This window comes from Acipenser ruthenus, chromosome 2 (assembly GCF_902713425.1).
Source record: "Acipenser ruthenus chromosome 2, fAciRut3.2 maternal haplotype, whole genome shotgun sequence".
NCBI classification, from domain to species: domain Eukaryota; kingdom Metazoa; phylum Chordata; class Actinopteri; order Acipenseriformes; family Acipenseridae; genus Acipenser; species Acipenser ruthenus.
Window position 1 is genome coordinate 30,272,291 of NC_081190.1, and position 19,512 is coordinate 30,291,802.

Here is a 19,512-nt window from a genome sequence, read left to right on the forward strand (position 1 = left end):
CATTACTCACAGTGAACATGTATTGCATGGCTAATATTAAAATGAATAGAGGGTGTCATCTGAACCACTTTATTTATGTATGTTTGTGAGTATGGATGTGCAAGCGTTACACAGGAATCGACAGTAGTATACAGTATAAGCCTTTCTTTGTGAGGAAAACAATGTGTTTTGTGCTTCATGTGAAAGTGCAACAAAGATGTTTGACTGTTTGGTATCTGAACAGAGAAGAGTTCAGTGTTGTGGTGGTCAGTAGTGTTATTTAATACATATTCTGTAACATCTGACCGGTATTTAATTACACTCATATCTTATTACCTCGTCTTACCAACAGGGGGCTATTACCTGGAACAGAAGTGTTATAAAAAATAATAACGCCCACTACACAAGCTAACTCTGCATTTTATATTCTATAATTCAGAATGTATTTATAATACAGTTAATGTGGTTTTCGTGCCTCCCATAATATATGTATTCATACACCTACAAAAGCAGCAACAAGAAAGCTGTGTTCTGATGGTGTCAATGACTGACTGCTTTGGTTGAGCTATTGTATCAGCCCACCTGTTTTGATGATTCATATACCTAATCCAATAGAGTTATACACCATAATTATACAGTATTGTACCTCATAAAGATTTGTAAAGAAAAGACTCCTGCTGTCCATTTAAAAACGCACGCAAAATAAAAATATACATTAGTTTTACATGATAGTTTGGGTAAGGGTATGGTAAAGGTAGAAATCCATCAGTTTTTATATGTAAACTCATGTCATCAGATTCAATGTATCTTAACCACTAAAGGTTTATTACATTGCTCCGAACCAGGGTCATACTTGCCTCCCACATGTTGTTGGATTTTGTTTACAGCATTCTGCATTAGCTTAAACAGTTGGTTTACATTCCCAAGAACACTTCGGCTTAGGTAACAACCTTGTGGTAAAATTGAATTTTCCCTTTGTAAATGCTCCGCCCAAAGGAACAGGAGATGTGCTTAAAAGAACACCTTCTGGCACCAATACCGCTTCAAATCTGATACAGGACTGTTTTGTAACATGATAACTCATCATCATCAAATTCAAATGGTTGATTCAATCATTCCAAAACTCACGTGTCATCACAAGAGTAATGTAGCGCTGCTGAGACCGGCGTTTATATTAGATCACTAGCTTCACATGCTACATGCAGTCGTTGAGAAGCTGCTAACACACAACGTATCATTATCAAAAATAATTCATTGTTTATTCTCAAATTTGTACATTGTTAATACAATAAAACATGTTAAGGTACACCAACAGGTTTGTATCTGGCCTACTTTCAGCATGCTTAAAATTATCAAAACCTTTAATAATGTAATAACTGCAGTAAACAAATATGCATTACATGTAGGCCTACCTTAAATTACATTTTCTATTATTATAATTTATTAATCCTGAGAGTCGCTTTCATCGCTGTCACTTATTTGCAGTTCATTACGCTCAAGCTACTCCTCATCTTCCTCAGATTCAACGGCAATGACAGTCCCGCTGTTTATTTACAATATTTGCACTGAACCATTCACATTTACTTTCTCATTCTTTCCTCTCCACTAAACTGACACTTTTGTAAAGGTTTTTCTTCCCCATTTCAATATATTGATGCTGTTGCGTATGAATCAACACATGTGCGTGCAAGCAGCCAACCATGACTCCCTCAGTTTCTGCAGTGCCAGCTGAGCCAGCCCCCACAGGGCGGAACCTTGGGCTATGATGTAGTACAACACCAGAATGATCTACTGCAGGCATCAAAAACTGCTTATAAGAATGCCAAAGGGCTTCTCAATCAGAAATTGTGTGGCAGCATATGAGTCAGCAGAATTGAATGCCCCCAGTATTTAGGAAAATGCAGCTGGAAATACAAAATAGTATTTGTTCAGGATACTTCTCCAAAAGGTTTTTGCTTTTTTTGTGATTTGCATAATTATCAATTTTAGAAATTCTCACTAATTATAGTTCTTTGTGCAGCAATGAATTACACATGATTTGCATGAACAAATAGGGATAATGCTTTGCTCCAACTGGTATAGTTGACTGTTCATTTGCAAACAATGTGCCCACTGGCCAGCATGTTGCCATTATCTCCCTCCAGGGAAGCATGTCCCTGCTGGGGGATACAGTGCAGGTGGGTGTACAGCAGTGGTGTGCCGTCAGGACCTTCAAGGTATTCTCTGCTGACCAGACAGTGCCAAGTAAACCGTCAGTCAAATGACATTACGTTGCCTCACTCACTTGCGTACAGTGTGCTTGCTTATACTATGAAGCATACTACTCTAATTATTATTTGTTCATTTGTCTGACGCCTTTATCCAAGATGACTTACAGGGTTTACTAGAGGTTTTTTTTTTTAGAGTCTAGGGGTTTCCTGAGGGTATTCTCCATTTCAGTTGAAGGTCCTGCGTGAGATTAACCAATAGGCGCGTCGTACAATGTCCTTTTTTTTAGACAGGTGACCAATCAGGAGTGAGCAGAGGCAGGCCATAAATCTCCCAGGGTATTCTCTGCCTCACTTGAAGGCCCTACTTTAGCAACCAATGGGAAAGTCAAAGCTCTGACAGCTGACCAATCATTAGTGAGCAACCCCAAAACATGAATATTCCTTGGTTAGCACTGCAGTTAGGAGGATAGCTGGATTTTGCACGATATTGCTTATAAATATACATTGATAAATACAAATACTTTTACAACATCTAATTATTTCAAATTTTATTTTACACTAAAATAAAAAAAATGTGAGAAAACAGAGACATCATAGTCGATTTGGTTACGAATCCTTTTTCAAGGAGAACTTTCCCTGAAAAATTGGAGATTGTTAAAAAAGGATAGCAGTTGAATTGAAAAAAAACAGGTTGCATAAAACGACGAAACTGCACCGAACGCCCTGCCTTGCTATTTACAGTATTTCTGCCAGACAAGCAGTAGGCGTGCTCTTCTTTTCCTGCTCGTGTTAACTAGCATCTGATTTGCTGGTCCCATTCTACCAGCAAATCAGTTTTGAAAATGCAGGTACGCCTCTCTGTGTATACACTGTAAACAACAAGAAAAAAAAGCACGCCACCTTGTATCCAGAGCAGGGCGACAAGCTTGTATTCCTGGCAAACAGCCTGTAAATAAATTGTGCACACTGAAGAAAACTGACTGATATAGTTTGTGCTTCTTTGGAGTTTCAAAATGAACTGTTATATAATGAATATTTAGCAATATTCAATAACGCTAAAAAAAATATAAAAAAATAAACGACCAGTGATTTTGGAGTAACAATCAGCTTGACTTATAGCGAGTCTGCATGTAGTGGTAAGTAAATCAATGTATTATTATTATTTTTATTATTATGTTTTAGGCAGGTGTTTCCACATTGTGTGTTTCACAGATAGTGAAGGTTAGGATGTACAGTATTAACAAGATGCAATGAGTGATGCTGCAGCTGTCACTAAATTAAAAAAAAAAGACATTTTTCATAAACCCGTGTCTAGAGAGCAATAGTTAATAAACTATGAACTGCTTACAATAACCCCTGTAGAAAGTGGTATTTTGCTGCCATCTGCTGGAACATGGTAATATTGTATGATGTTGAAGTAATATTGCATTGCTGTACAAGTGCACTTTTTAAAACTCTTAGAATACAACTTTGCAAGGTTATAATAGACACGTCTTATATATGATACAGCAGCAAACAATAATGAAAATAAATAAATAAGTAAACCAGCCAAATAAATAAATATATCACTTGTCGTGTATCAACACATGAAATTAAGAGAATAAGAGTAAAGCAATAGGCAAGTGTATGTTGGTGGTGCTCAGTGTTATTATAGAAGGTCCTAACACGGATTGTTGAAGGGGAAGTAGTGTACCTGAGCAGGAAACTCTTGCCTAGAGAACAAAATTACGCTACGGTAGCGAAAGAATGCTTAGCAGTAAAATGGGCGGTTGAATCTCTCCGATATTATTTGCTGGGTAGGGAATTCACCCTAATCAAATATCATGCAAATGCAACAATGTAATCGTGCATGTGCAAACTAAATATTTGACTTTTTTATGCTGTCTCTAATCCTGAAACCAGGAGCTACGAGAGCAGGCCTGCAGCTACAAACTAAAGATTGCAGGAATCAAGATTTACCTGCTCACCTCAATACAATTAAGATACTGCATCATTGGCAGTGGAAGCAGCACTCAAAATAGCTATTTCCTGTAATGAATAGTGACACTATACAAATCCCACTATGTATCTAATGAAGCCAATTATGTATGATCTGGTCTCGATATTTAATTTATACAGTTACCGTTTTAGTAGTCATTCTCAAACTGGTTCATAATACACACAAATGTAATTCAGGTCAACCCAGAACATTGTAAACAACTCAGCAAAGCCCGATACATCTGGCTGTATAGTTAGAATTTATATAGACATACTGGGGCTGATGTAAGGACAGGCGGAGTGCAAACAAATGCGGCTGCAAAATCCAAATTGCCTAGCGGCCAGGCAATTATTTTGCACTGCGGCCTATGTAAGCTTAAGAGCAATGCAAGTTACTCAACACACACAAATAATTAGATGCAATCATGATAATGAGGGTCGCAATGAGCGTCGTCTGTGCATCGGGGTATTTAGCGGCCGCACTTACAGCCCAGAGGTGAGGTGAGTTAGGAGTAGAGAGAGGAAGGGCAGCAAAGTCCTCTTGGTGTACAGAAAAGAAAAGAACAGTTTTCTGAGGAGGAGCTGAGAGTCCTTACTGCTGAGGTCACTCAGCATGAAATTTAGTTATTTGGAAAAGCCTCAGCCAACATTATGCTACCAAAGATGCCATATGGTCCTCTATAGTAGAGAAAGTCAATGCTGTCGGTGTTACCAGGAGGACAGTCACCCAGGTGATGAAAAGGTGAAATTCAGCTATTAGGTCTAGGATGACCTGCGGAGTGAGACGATAACGCCTTGCCACCGCATCCTCCAGCATCCCAAACAAAGTGACCCTGGGTTTGAATATGCAGGGTCTTCTCCGTCTTGCCCTTCTCTAAAGATACTATGGGTACACGTTTCAAGTTCCATTAAAGATGTCAAAAAAGCACTGTACTTTATCTTAAACTTTAGACACAGTTGGTAAACAAGGAGGCAACAGCTTTACACATTTACTTTTAAAAAAGTAATCTCAGCCAATCAGTTTCCTAGCACAGTGGTCATTATCCCCAAGGTAGAAATCCTTTATGAGCTAAAAGGAGTTTAGAATCTTGAAACTCAATTCAAACGGCAACATAAATTTCAGGTAGCTTAAGCAATTCAGTCCAAAATAAAACCTAAAAACACATTTAAAAAATGTCTTCATACAAAAAAAAAATTCCTCCAAAAGTCACTTTTTTTTAGCAGGAACATTAATTCTTAACACTAGAAGGACCGGAGATATACTCATACCTAGAAGCCCTGCAGCAGTTTCTGACGGCTGTATTCAAAACACTATAAATAGTATAACAAAAGGAGAAACAGTCGGATGTAATTCGTTTTTTTTATTATTATTATTGAGTATGTCACATAAACATCTGAACAACCAAAACATATATATATATATATATATATATATATATATATATATATATATATATAGATGTGTGAACATTTATTTATTTTACAAATCAAAACTAGAAAATATAAATAAACATGTGAACAGACATCGGTTTACCACATACATATTTATATGAAATGATAGCAATACATTTTCAATTCATCAGATGAGCAAAAGCAACTGAATAACATAGATAAATAAACTTAGAAAAAAAAAAACATTTTACAGAAGCGTACAGCACAAGAAGTTATAAAAAAAGGTCTAATTTCTTTCTACGCACGTACGTCAAATGAAAACCCACTTACAGTACCATGCCGTACCTGCGTACGTCACGTTTCCCATTCTATTCTATGATCGGTTTCTCAGTCTAGCGTTTCAGGTTTCATTCTCTAAAGCAGTGCTAGTACTGTAGAATGTGCAATGAAAGTTGGGGGAGGGTCAGGTGACATTTTTATCCAATTGCATGTCATGTAGCGATTCCAATCTACCTGTGGGCGTTTAGAAGACTGAGATATATTATATAAATTTCAGATGGCACCTGCAGCAACTTTTACAAGTATATACTGTATATAGCATTTTAAATTATTATGTTTTGTTTTATTATTAGTTTTACTTGTTTAGTTGTAGTTTATATAGTTTTTAGCGAACACTAAACATGGCAACGTACGTGGTCTTTCTATAATGAGCAATGGGAGTGAAGTTGGTTCGGAGGATTTTGATACCGGCGACAGTGATGCTGACTTATCACTCAGCGATGATGATGAAAAGGGTGTGGAGCTAAGAACAGTACATACAGTACAAACAGAAGAGCATGCAGCTACTTTACAGGCAAGCCGGGCTGCAAATGGGAAGCTGTTTGGTTTGAAATGGCAGTGCTGTGATGAAATACTATCAAAACACAGCACTGGGTATAAGGCATTGAGGCAGCCAGATCCATCACAATGCCTGCACAAAGTAGCTGTATACATGCATTTGTGACTATCCCTCCAACTCAAGGGAAGCAGAGACTGCAGCAAAGGTGCAGGGTCTGCTACGAAAATGAAAACAAAAGACACAAGAAAAATGTGCAGTCCGGGTCCTGTTATATTGAACATTTCAATAAATGGTCGATAATGGCACACGTTTTGATGTTGTTTGATTTTTATTTGATAATTACTGTTTACTGATTATTATTATTGTTATTAGCAGTGTTTTTGTTTTCATTATTAAAAAAAACACAAACGTTTCATTTTTACATCTGGAGTTGAAGTGGTTAAATGCACAGGAACGTATATTAAACTGAGGTCAAACATAAACTAGGGGATTTTATACTTAACTTTTAAAACTAAAGATTCTGGAAACTGCAGGGTTTCCTCAGGCAAACAAGTTTTCAGTACTTGCTTTGAAATTCATGTAACATATTACTTCACTGAACGAGAATGAGATGAGGATCATCTGCCAACGCTGGTGCAGCTCTTATCTGTGAGAGCACGAAACTGGCAGATTCATAAAATAATCGAAATATACTTTGGGGGGAGATTCAATCTAAGTTGTCAGTGTCTATGAATTATACAGCAGGTGCCGATACCCTGGATTTTTTTTTTTTTTAATATGCTTTTATTCTGATTTCAGGTATATACAGAGGGCTTTGAAAATGGTTAGTGTTGTTGACGTCATACTGCAGGTAAACAGTCTGTCAAAGCCTTATATCTCACAGACCATTTGAAGTACTTTTAATAAGGCTGACCATTAAAAAAATACTTCATTTTGCATTTAGAAACTGATGTTATATAAAAGCAGAAACTAGAAGAAAATACACACGCACGCACACATTCACGCACACACACACACACATGCACGCACGCACACAGTCGCAGACAAAAGTATTGACACCCTACACTTAATATAAGATAATTGAAGAAAGCATGTTAAATACAAGCATTAAGTGAACATTAGCCAATAATTAATATGACAAAGACCGAAATACACAATTTCTGGTAATTTAACTAACAATCTTTATATAAAAAAAAAGCACTTAAGCAATTTCAAATATTTGTTCATGACAAAAGTATTGGCACCTTAACAGTCAGTACATTTAAAAATCTGTAACAATTTAATAGAAGGAATTAAAAAATATATGTTCATTGATTGAAAACCATTACACTGTAACTGAGCTGCATTATAAAGTCAAAGCCCTGTCTGCATTCACTAACATGTTACATCCCTGGGCACTGCCAGATGCTCTTTTTGTCCTGCATATGTTTTCTACAGTATGGCTGTACAGATTGGTATTGCGGCATTCTGTACGGCAGCATCAATGCTCGGAAAAGACTGGGGTGTTCTGCACGACAGATTTGTGAAGGTCTTTGAATCATCTTCAAACAACAATGACAAGTTTAAAGGAAGGATATGAATCTATCATTTTTAAGCTGTCAGTTGAATAGGTGTTATGACTTCCATCACAGTAGTTGTTGTGTATCATGTTTGAAAACAACATTCTCCTGCTGGCAACAAAAATAAGATTTTATGATATCATGGGATAACATTTTAGTGAAAGTACTTGATAAGTCTCACGTTTTTTAAACCAACAAAATGGTGTTTGACATTTAACAGGCAGTTGATCCTGACTCGGTAGGTACAGTACCATAAATACTGTGCAAAAGGGGGTTACATCTTTAGTTCTTCACCTACCTACACGTACAAGCCACTTGCAAGCATAAAAACACCAGGTGTCTGGTATACAACTGATAGATACATTTACGTAAGTGGTAAACTTACATCACCTATTGATCACTTTAATAACGCTTTGGGGCATTGAACTAAGGTGTCATTACACTGCAGCTGAATGTTTAGATATGTAAAAGAAATGTCAACTTGAAACCTTTCCAGATACAGGATGTGACAGGCTGTCAATGACTGAGTTCTAATACAGTTTCACTGTTCAAGATTTAACTGCCGTGAACTTATGAGATGTGGCTGTGATCAGCATCATTCACAGCTGCCTTCGTTCTCCCTGGTTCCAACTTGTGCCTTATTTCTTTGTCACTGGACTGGAACAGGCACTAAAAACCAGTCCTGTGCTTTCCCATTGGAAGCAGACAGATACAACTGTAAAAGGATTATGGGTTGGGGGAAATTGGTCTGTCCGAATCGCTGTGGTGGAGGAAGTTCTCTCAGCATTCAATGTGAAAGATGCTAGAGGCAGAAGTATGACCTTTGTTTAATATCTGGTTGCATATTTTAAACTTACGATTTCAGATGGCACCTGCAGCAACTCTAGACTTTTACTGCCAGGTTTAATAGCACATCTAGAAATGGCACAGGTTTGTATCTGAGGCAGGACTTTTAATACCAAGTGAAAAAAAACAAAACAAAAAAACCCCCACAATTCCAGGAATTCATATAATGCCCAGACATATTCTCAAAAGTTAATCGGGTAGATTTGCCAACTTTAATCTCATCAATGTGAAAGCCTGTGCACCTTTATTAGAAGAAACCGCAGGGTAGGCACTTTGTATTTGGCTAGCTTTTATCTTGGGGGACCGTTTAGCTCCTTTTGATTACAGTATGCATTCTATATACTGTTTATTCCAAGGTACTGACTCCTGCTTAACATTTATATATGGGGAACATGATGTCAATTTTGCATGATTATTTCCTATAATATTACATTTTACATACTTTGGATGGAGGCTGGAGTGACCTACATGTAATTTGTTGTTCATAGGGTTATTTTTTAGGTTGTTGCAACACTCCTTCAATACATCTGTGATATTATTGCTATATTTAAAATTTAAAAACTCAGTAAGCACTAAATATTTCTGCTTTGTAGTATGTTTCACAGGAATAACTCAGATTTAGACCCTAAGGCATACTTTCATTTTTCATTAAGAAATGTGTTTGTTGCGCTTGAAAGCCTGGAAAACAAAATTAAACACTGCATCTGCATCTGTCAAATATGCTGTCCTCTTTTTACAAGTACAACCATCTAATAAAAGGCACCTAATTGGATGTTAGTGCTTAAAAAAAAAAAAAATCACAGTATCTCCACACTCAGGTTGAAGAAAATAGGATGGATTAGAAATTGGATTAAAAATGGTTTGCCCTTGGTTTACCTAAAAATGGGCTAATCATACTGATCTGGGAACACATATACATTTCGAAGACAAACTTTTCATCTTACAGTACAGTAGTTCTGTAGCCAAAAAAATCGGACTGTAAAACTGTTTGTTTTTTTTTACAGCCAAGATATCATTAATTTAAGTTAAAGGTTTCACAAACAAAGTTATCAATGTGATCACTAAAACTGTCCACAAGCTCTCATTAATGAAAAAAGTATTTTGGTACGTACTGTAAATACATACTGTATGTCACTTACATTTTTACATAAACCTAAAAAATATAACTAGAGTACGCAGTGTGGGTCGTGGTGATCTACTTCTTGATGGTAATGATTGCTCTAATTTTGTATTTTTTGGTATGTATGTTACTGATGTTTTTGAGGAGATATTTTGTATAAATGGTTAAAAAACAAATACAATACACTTTTTTTGTGGTAAATTGTCACTTTTGTCGCCAGCTTGTGCTAAAGCAGTGATGAAGAGGTTCATATCTTGGAATCTCTGTTTATTTCTAGACACCGTTCTTCAAACTCTGTGTAGGTTTTTTTTTTTTTTCATTACTTTGTAACTGGCTGAATTTGCACCGGTAACGCAATTAATTAAACAAGATAAAAAATGACAATATAAATTAATAAGATTTTTTAGGAACCAAACTTGATAGGGTGGTTCTGATCCAGTTTCTCCATTGCCAGCGGTGACTGTCAGATGACAGTGGTGGAATAGCTGAAACAATACTGGAGAACATCAAGGGCACCCATACTTGGCTAATGTAAAGCCAGAATGCCTAATGCCCTAATGTTTGTCAGCCTTTTGAGAAATACGAATCATATTGCAATTGTGCTTGAAGTGCACAATGTATTCTGTGGTCTTTCTTTATCACAAAGATGGAGAAGGTCCTACCAGATCACATGATGTATTCTCTGTGTACACTTTAATGATAATGTCCATTGGAATCTTGAAAGATGAACGACTAGTAAAGTATACATGATCAGAGATTATTATTTTTTTAAGATTCTATACCTAATTGACTACCTGCAGTGCTTGCCAGCTGTGTGATATAGAAGTGAGTGGCATCTCTGTAATGTTTTATGACATGCACTAAGTATGTGAAAGGAAAAGTAGCTATTAACCAGACAATAGGTCAGCATTCGGCATGCCACTGCCAGATGTTTGATCACCTGGAGTTGCCTTTACATACCTCTTTCGCATTTGTCTTTTCCTTTATAATACTGAAGGTGCTTTAGCATGTATAAAGACAACAGAAGCACTGTTGTGGGATTCATTGAACTACAGTACTGATACACCAATTTATGAATATACTAAAATAAATAAAATTTCTTGAATGTTGCAAACAGACTAAAAATAATGACAATACAATGTACATATCAGACAGTGGCGGCTCGTGACTTTTTTGACAGGTGAGGCACAAATCACTAAATAGTTATTACCAACCCCCACTCAATGGCTAACATACAAAAAGTAAATGTACTTTGTTCACTGAGAGCATTTTAATGCATTCAAATAACAGACTGCAGTTGCTGTGTAAAATATACAGTGCTGAGCATCATTAGCACTGTAAAGAACACACAATTTACAGAATTGTGGATACAAGTTTTATAATCAATTCACAAATCAGAAACTGAAAACCATGTTTTATTTAGTTCTACAAGTCATTACGTGACACCAGCGTGGAACATTCGCTATAAAGACACAAAGACAATATCACAAAATCATTAATTTAAAAAAAAACAAAAAACAAGGCAGCTTGTCATATTGTGGCAAGAAATTGACAGAGATTAATCTTCCTTATTTAGTTGAATGAAGGAAACATGGCCAGCAATAGTTTTTTCACAGCGCTGCCTGCCATTTTATGCACTACTTGACACATTTGTTTACTGTCTTTCTTAAAAATCTCCAGTGCTCATGTTATTATGCCGTCCTTAAAAATTGAACGTCTCTTTTCTTGGGATCTTACTGTAAAACTTATTTTCCTCAGGTCGCATATAATATCAGATTCAACTACATTGTTGAAAGAAAATTAAATTGCACAAATTCTAACTGCTCCAAATCCAGTGGGTGCCTCACCAAGCTGCGACTATTATTATTATTTATTTCTTAGCAGACGCCCTTATCCAGGGCGACTTACAATCGTAAGCAAAAACATTTCAAGCGTTACAATACAAGTAATACAATAAGAGCAAGAAATACAATAACTTTTGATCAAGTAAAGTACAAGTTTGACAAACCACAATTCAATAATACAGCAGGTAATAGTGATACTTACATCAGGATATGATTACCACAGCAACACCTTCAGAAAGGGACTCCCCAGCATGGTGAGTTGCCATGGGAACAAGCAGCTTTGTGAGGCACTCAAGGTTTGTGGCTCACACAGCAGTGCGGCAGCACTACATTGTTCTACATTTCCGGCGTTGCGCTTTCGCTACTGGCGAAAGCGCATCTGTGGCCTTTAGTGTGTTTAATATGCTTAACTGTGAATGTGTTTCTCAATTAAATGAAATGTTTTTTCAGCCTTTAGGAATTATTCTCACTTGCCACGCCTGACGAGCCGCCTGTGATATCAGACCTATGCAGTCTTCTCCTGAATTTTCACAACTAGTTAGTTTTACCCTTTGATGTGGATTGAAGTGCGGTTCACTTGGAGTTGTATTAGGGTGGTCAAATGTATTTTTAGATTTCAACAAAACCCAGAATAGGTTATTATCAATAGTTTTTACTTAAACATATCTACAATTAAAATACAAAAAAAAGTGTAAAAACATATTTTTTACACATCAAATTCGACTACATTTCCTGCCCAGTGGCCATCTTGGATTTAACGCTACAACTGGTCCTGGTTTGTGCAAGAACGATCCCGTGGCACTTACACTGTCTGATGTAATTCTTTGTGAACAAGAAATAATTTTTTTTATGAAAAGCTAAACTAACTCAAACTTAATGCTGATAATTTTATTGGAAGCACAGGTAAAGCATTTTATAGAAGGTCACGGTATTAGGGAGCTAGACATCGAAAGTGTGCAACTGTCGCGCTGACACGTCAGGGAATTGATTCTTTCTGTGAAAAACGTAAAGTTATGAAGGTATGTGCTGTAGTCTTGTTTTTCTAGCGTACTGTATTATATATTAATCCTTTTTTGCAGTCTTTTTTTTCTTTTTCTTTTCACTCTGAAACTGTTTCAGTACTGTTTTTTTCTGTCCTATGTACTCCATCGTGTTGTTGTTTTAAACTTATATAAATGTTTAAATGTGCTTGTGGCAAAGTGCCCCGCCCCTGTGTGCATTTGTGTGATCTGTGTTGTATGTATGCGTGCGTGTGTTAATGTTGGTGTATAGTCATTGGTACACGGGATATAAACGGGTCTGTGTTTCACGTGTATTTAAAAAGTGTAGATTTGTATTTAGGCACGAGGAGAGCACAAATCACTTCACGTGCTGGTTAAATGTAATATGTGAGCACGGGGTTGCACGTAATTAATTCACGTGCTGGGATTCAAGTGAATAATTAATTAGTAATTGAATCCCAGCACAATAGTATATATAGACGCACATTTCTTGCACTCAGGGTTGGGTGTTCGGAAGAGGAGAACGGGTGAGAGAGAGGAGAGTTAAAATCATTAGAAGTAAATATAATAGTTGTTTGTTCTCACCGTGTTTGTTTGTCTCCGTGCACCGTTTGTTTAGTGTTAGTCCGTTTTGTCTGTCTCTTTATTTTGGCGCAAGTGCCGTGTCCTGTTTTGTGTACCGTTTAAAACCTTTTTATTTGTTAATAAACGCTGAGTGCAGCCATTGCACTCAGCTCATCACCATCACCGTCTGTGTATTCCTTTTCTGGTCTGACGCCACCCACTCTGGCCGTCTTTGTGACAGTGCTGTACTGTACTTTCGTTTATCTCTTGAATAAGTACAGTGTGTTGTATAGAAAATACCAATATACAGTGCTTAATGGAAAAAAAAAACTAGATACAGGACAAGAACTAAAAATCACAAATCCGAACGACCACAATTCCGAACTGAAAGTATGTCCCCCCAGGCGTTCGGATTTGATACATTTTACTGTATATGTGAAACCTCTGAGAATCACGTAATTGCACCAGAAAGCGCATCAAACCAAGTGAACTGAGATCACTTGAAATGGTCTTCTCGGTTTGCTTGGAAGTGGACGTGGTATGTTTGCCACTTTGCTCCGTTTCAAATTTTTGAAATGTGAAACCCAAATGTATTCCAGTTCACTTGGAAACAAACCGCTCCAAACAGCAATGTAAATAGTGGAAGTGTCGTACTTCAGCAGCACCAAGGAAAGTGTCTCTCCTTGTTGCACATGCATATCGGAGAAGAAACCATAATGTCACATGTACACAACAGCACATTGGGGTTATTCAATGATATGACGCTAATACAAGTGTTTGAGATTTACTATTGCAGCATGCACATTCTTTAAGCATAATAGCAAAACTGTCACAAGGCAAAGTCACAGGAAATATCTGAAATGACAATTGAATAATGATTTAGCACGTGTATTGCGTCTGGCTTTATTGTAGTTGTGCCATATACACTCGCAGGAAAACATTGTTCCAAGACAAAGCGTTGCCTGAGTTTAGTAAACCAGCTCCTGTTAAGAACATAAGAAAGTTTACAAAGGAGAGGAGGCCATTCAGCCCATGTTGCTTGTTTGGTTGTTAGTAGCTTATTGATCCCAGAATCTCATCAAGCAGCTTCTTGAAGGATCCCAGGGTGTTGGCTTCAACAACATTACTGGGGAGTTGGTTCCAGACTCCCACAATTCTCTGTTTAAAAAAGTGCCTCCTATTTTCTGTTCTGAATACCCCTTTATCTAATCTCCATTTATGACTCCTGGTCCTTGTTTCTTTTTCAGGTCGAAAAAGTCCCTCGGCTCGACATTGTCAATACCTTTTAGATTCAATTCAATAGATTCAATTCAATTCAATGCGATCAATTGCATGCAATCACACAATCAGATTGCACAGAAATTGTATAGTGTATCGTGGCCTTAAAAGGACAGCAGGTGGAGCAGGAAGTAGGAATAGATTGCTTCTCAACTTAAATCTTCATTTGTCTTCTACCTTGGCAGAATTGCATTTACCATAAACCCATATCAGCTACTGTTTTGTTTGATTGAATTTTATGGTGCTTTTGTCCTTAATAATAAGTAGTCTGTTGATGTGAGATCATTTGACATTAGCTTAAATTCAGTACAGTATTATCTGTTGTATAACAGCTCAATATACTCTGCCTTCAGAACAATATTAAAAATATGTTTAGCTTAAATTGATTTTATCAAAATACATTTTCTTTTCACAATTTAACATGCACAGTATAACCATATAAACCCATCTAAAATAATCTCAGACATGCCCTGTTGGTATCTGCTATTGCAAATGCTGAAGTCATTTTCATCTACAGAGTACTGTATCATTTAAAATAAAAAACTATGTAATAACAGCTTGTGGAGGTGCCTTTAGGCAATCCTACAAGACTCATTAAACTTAGAGTACTTTAAAATCATGCATCAGTACCAAACCATTGAGAAATTCCATAACAATGATTTATTAGCTAAAGAAACCCAGTATGCTATTAGAGCCAGAAGTAGAAAATATCATTGCCAAGCTCCGAAACTTCTTATAGCTTTCAGTGACCGCAGAGATACTATGCTGTACACTTTTTATAGAAACTTGTTTGAGGTCAATTAGAGATGCAACGAATGGTTATACCTGACCAACTTTCCAATGCCCTTGTTTCCAGGTTGCTGTGTCTTTTTGATTACTTACTTATTTGGCAGTGTTTACCCCTACATTTGAACCCACTCCCTTTTAATAATTCTGCAATTTTGTCACAACTTTCAGGCATGGTTCATTACTTGCACTTCACACTGGGCTTTAAGACGGTAGAGATAGTGCAGTCTCTACATTTCGTTTATACACAGGAGGAAAACGTGTAGCTCACCTTACTCCAAAATGAACTATACCTCCTACAGTAAAAGGATTGTGAACCAGGATCTGCATTGCACAAGATTGTACCTTGCCTTAGCATAAACATCTACCTCACACTACTTGTTTTTTCCCAGTGTGTACACAGTCATGGTTGAAAGCTGGGACAAGGTTTGGGAATTTGATTTGAACACATCCAGTATAAACATCTGCACTTTGGGCTTGATAACTAATGTGAAGACGAGGAACAATTGCATATTAACTACAGTAGACAAGAGCTTGATACTAAATTGTATGGTGTTGTGTGTGAAAACAGTATTAACTTATTTTTTTCACATTGTAAAACTGGGTTTCACCTGCCCTTGTGTACTACTGGTATATAGGCAATTGCTTAAAGTCAGCTGTCATGGTGACTTCTCCATACTGTACAAGCAGGTTGGTTGAGAACAAGCACATTCCGGACATCCCACTGGACTAACTACTAGATATTAATAGCTGTGTGATATCTTCCAGCTGTAGATTTACTTTTCTCAGTAGCTGTCCATTTAAGACAATAGCTATGTCAGTTTAGCTCTGTTAATATTGTACTTTGGGTCAAAATTAATCAAATTCCAGGGACAAATGGAAGAATCATCATCTCACTGAGACAAAAACAAACTGTCGCATGTATTTATTTCTACAGAATTCTTGTTTGTATGAATTTCAAGGGATCAGCAAAAAAATGTGACTTACCGGTAATTTGTATTCTCAGTAATCTAAAGCCAAATGCATACTGTCAGTTTTTTATTGAAGTTACAGTAACACTCAAATACATTTTGCAATTACAGAACAATGAAATGTATTATAAATTTAGAAGTACTGTGAAAACGTATACATTAAATGAACTGCACTTGAAACTTGGTCCCATTCTGATCACAGGCATTTTTAAACCACAAAAGCAAGGCGTCCTGAACGTTAGGTTATTGAGCAAATCAGAAACTGTATGCATCTTGTTCATCAGCCTGTATTATTGTATCCAGTTTTTTGTTTTTTTTTAATGGGTGACAAAGTGCTGTGGGAATGTTGAAATCTGTAGCAACATCTTTCTTTTTCTTGTACGCAAGGATAGTGCACATTTATTATGTGAGCACTGTGTCAACTCAAAAATCATCATAGCATCTGTCGTCCCCAAACAGCACTAAAATACAGTGCAGAGGCGCTAATGTGGATGCAAGTTAATACATTTCCCAATATCCTTTACACTGTTTGAATAGTTTTGTTTTATTCACATTTTTCTTCCCTGGGAGGGTTCCAAAATAATTTGCACCAACAGGAAATTTGTGTTAAGTGAATTCATATTATAAGAAGTAATTTACAATAAACGACTGCTAAATTTAGCCAGGACCTTGTAGAACATTCATACTATCAGGAAATTAGTCTAATCTGTGTTTGTTTTAATGAGAATTGACTGTAAAGCAGTGATACCATGTTACACCGTGTTTGTTTTATGGTTCAACAATGAACTATTATCATGGTCAACTCTTACTGGGTTATCTCTTACTTGGTAAACCAACACCAGACCATGGTAGATATACAGAACCACAGCCAAGCCATGTTAAGCTCTTACAAATGTTCATTGTCAAATCTGAGTTTTGGAATATAGTTATTAGATAACCAGTAATTAATGTACAGCGAGGACTAGTATAAAATGGTACCATGGTTTACTGAATATCCAAACAATGTATTGGTTTGGGATGACAATATCTGAAACTTGGTTTGATTTCTGACTTGAATACTTATATAACAAATAATTTTAATAGAATATAGCATCTACATATTCTTTTTAAAAGACATGAATGCTGAATGCTTTTTAGCACTTCCCAGATTATTGACTACTGGGCATATTGAATAGTCACCTGCTGCCAAATCAATATCTTTATACATAAGTAGCATACAGAGTGCTAAAATCACAAATCAAATCGACTGAACTGTCTGCTGTGTCACAATGGGTGGCTCACATTGAGGCAGAGCAAGAGCCATTTCATATGCATGCCTTCGATTTTCAGTGTTGATGTAAAAAGAAATGATGTCAATAATGCAGAACAGACCTAGAAAATGTTCAACTATTGCGTTGATAAACTAGAATCATGTATTCCGGTATCTGCAGCCTTACCCATTACCCTACACATCTGCCCTACGCCTTGCAAAGAAGGATGTACTTAACTGTGCATTTGTATATAATTTAATCAGATGAATCAATTCTACCCCTACTGTTTTGAAGGCTGTCAGGATGTATTTATTTATATATTTTTGCTTTTTTTAATTAAAAATCATTACTCAAACTATATAGTATGACAGTGAAGCTTTGCTGCTGGTGCATATATTGGCTGCAGAATGGATCTGTTGTGTGTGTATAGAATACCAGTACATTATGAGTGCAAGTTGCACATTGCCTGTGTCACTGAACAAATAGTAAGCCATAGCTCATACAATTGACTTGCACTAATCACTGATACAACAAACTGCATTCTTGGGCGTGGTTGCATTGATTTCCCTCACCATATTTACACATTGTATGCATGCACCGTATCACAGTCTTAGATAACTGTTGAGCTCTTGTATCTCAGCAATGTAAAATAACGTCCCAATGGAGAACTGCTATAGGGAAAGCAATACATGAGCTACTAACCTCTGGAATATGCTCACAATTGTATTGAGAATGCTGACAATATCACGATTTATACAGAACTAAATTAATATGTTAATATCCATTTGTTTATATTAAACTGCTCTGGCATAGTTAAAGTAATTGTGTCTCGATATTGAGCTTTTGCAAAACCAGAGACAGCCACATGCTCTTTAAAGATTTTAAATAAACATTATATCATATGGTAATATAATATGTACAATAAGTATAATATTTTCTTATATGAACAGATTAGCAATAACAATTGGTCTAAATTGCAAAGATGCTCCCAACTGTTGTTAGTAAATTATTATAAATACATTCATTAAATGCAAGTAACATTCCTATTGGCTAAAACAATATAGGTAGTGAATGTAAGAATAGTTTTCAATACAAAATTATCACTGATACAATTTATTTGAATCCGCTATCATAATTTTTGATATTATTAGCGTACTGTCTCTACAGATTTCTTTTTGGGTGAATTTGACATGACCTGCTCCTATCCTGGTGCTTTTACAGTATAACTTTTATTTTTTATATGATGACTATAGTAAAACATAAAATACATATATCTGATCAGTAATGCAGTAAAATTCTGAACACAAAGGAAATCAAGTACCTCTGTCTTTAGTATATTAAAAAAGTATTGTTTATGCTGCAGGGAATACAGACCTGAAGCTTGGTGATGTGATAAATCGTGTTGCTGCTTTGCCCAGTGATGGAACTCTGGGTGTAAAATGGCTGTTTAGTGTTCTGTGGAGCCTAAAACATTAATGTCAGATTCAGACGTCGGGTAACAGCCAATAATGACAGTTTTGACAAATCAACCTGCATTTCATACTGTTATCTCTAAAGGGGTCCACAGAGATGCAAATAGCTCCTTATCAATCATCGTTATAAAGGGAGGCTTGTTTTGTTGTAGCAATTTCTTGGGTACCACAAATCAAAAATAGCACAAGGCAGAAGTTTTTTATGGGCATCATTTTGGATCTGCCAGCCATTAAATAGCTACTTACTCACATGCTGGCATACCATGGAATTGTTTGCAAAATGGCACCATTCAATTACTGTCAGAGCCATTCTTGTACATTCATGTCTTGGCCATGGTTTTTAAGAGCATAAGAACAGTATGAAACTAATTTCACTTCAAACCCAGGCCTCGAGAAATGAAAACCTAGTCTAGTGTCAACCTGTC

The 19,512-nt window shown here is 36.5% G+C and overlaps 1 protein-coding gene across 3 annotated transcripts in view; it reads left to right on the plus strand.

The window, feature by feature from the left end:
* The window catches only part of LOC117420796 (phospholipid phosphatase-related protein type 1), an 81,740-nt gene that overhangs the window by 40,286 nt on the left and 21,942 nt on the right, over positions 1–19,512 (plus strand). The gene's annotated exons all lie outside the window — the stretch shown is intronic.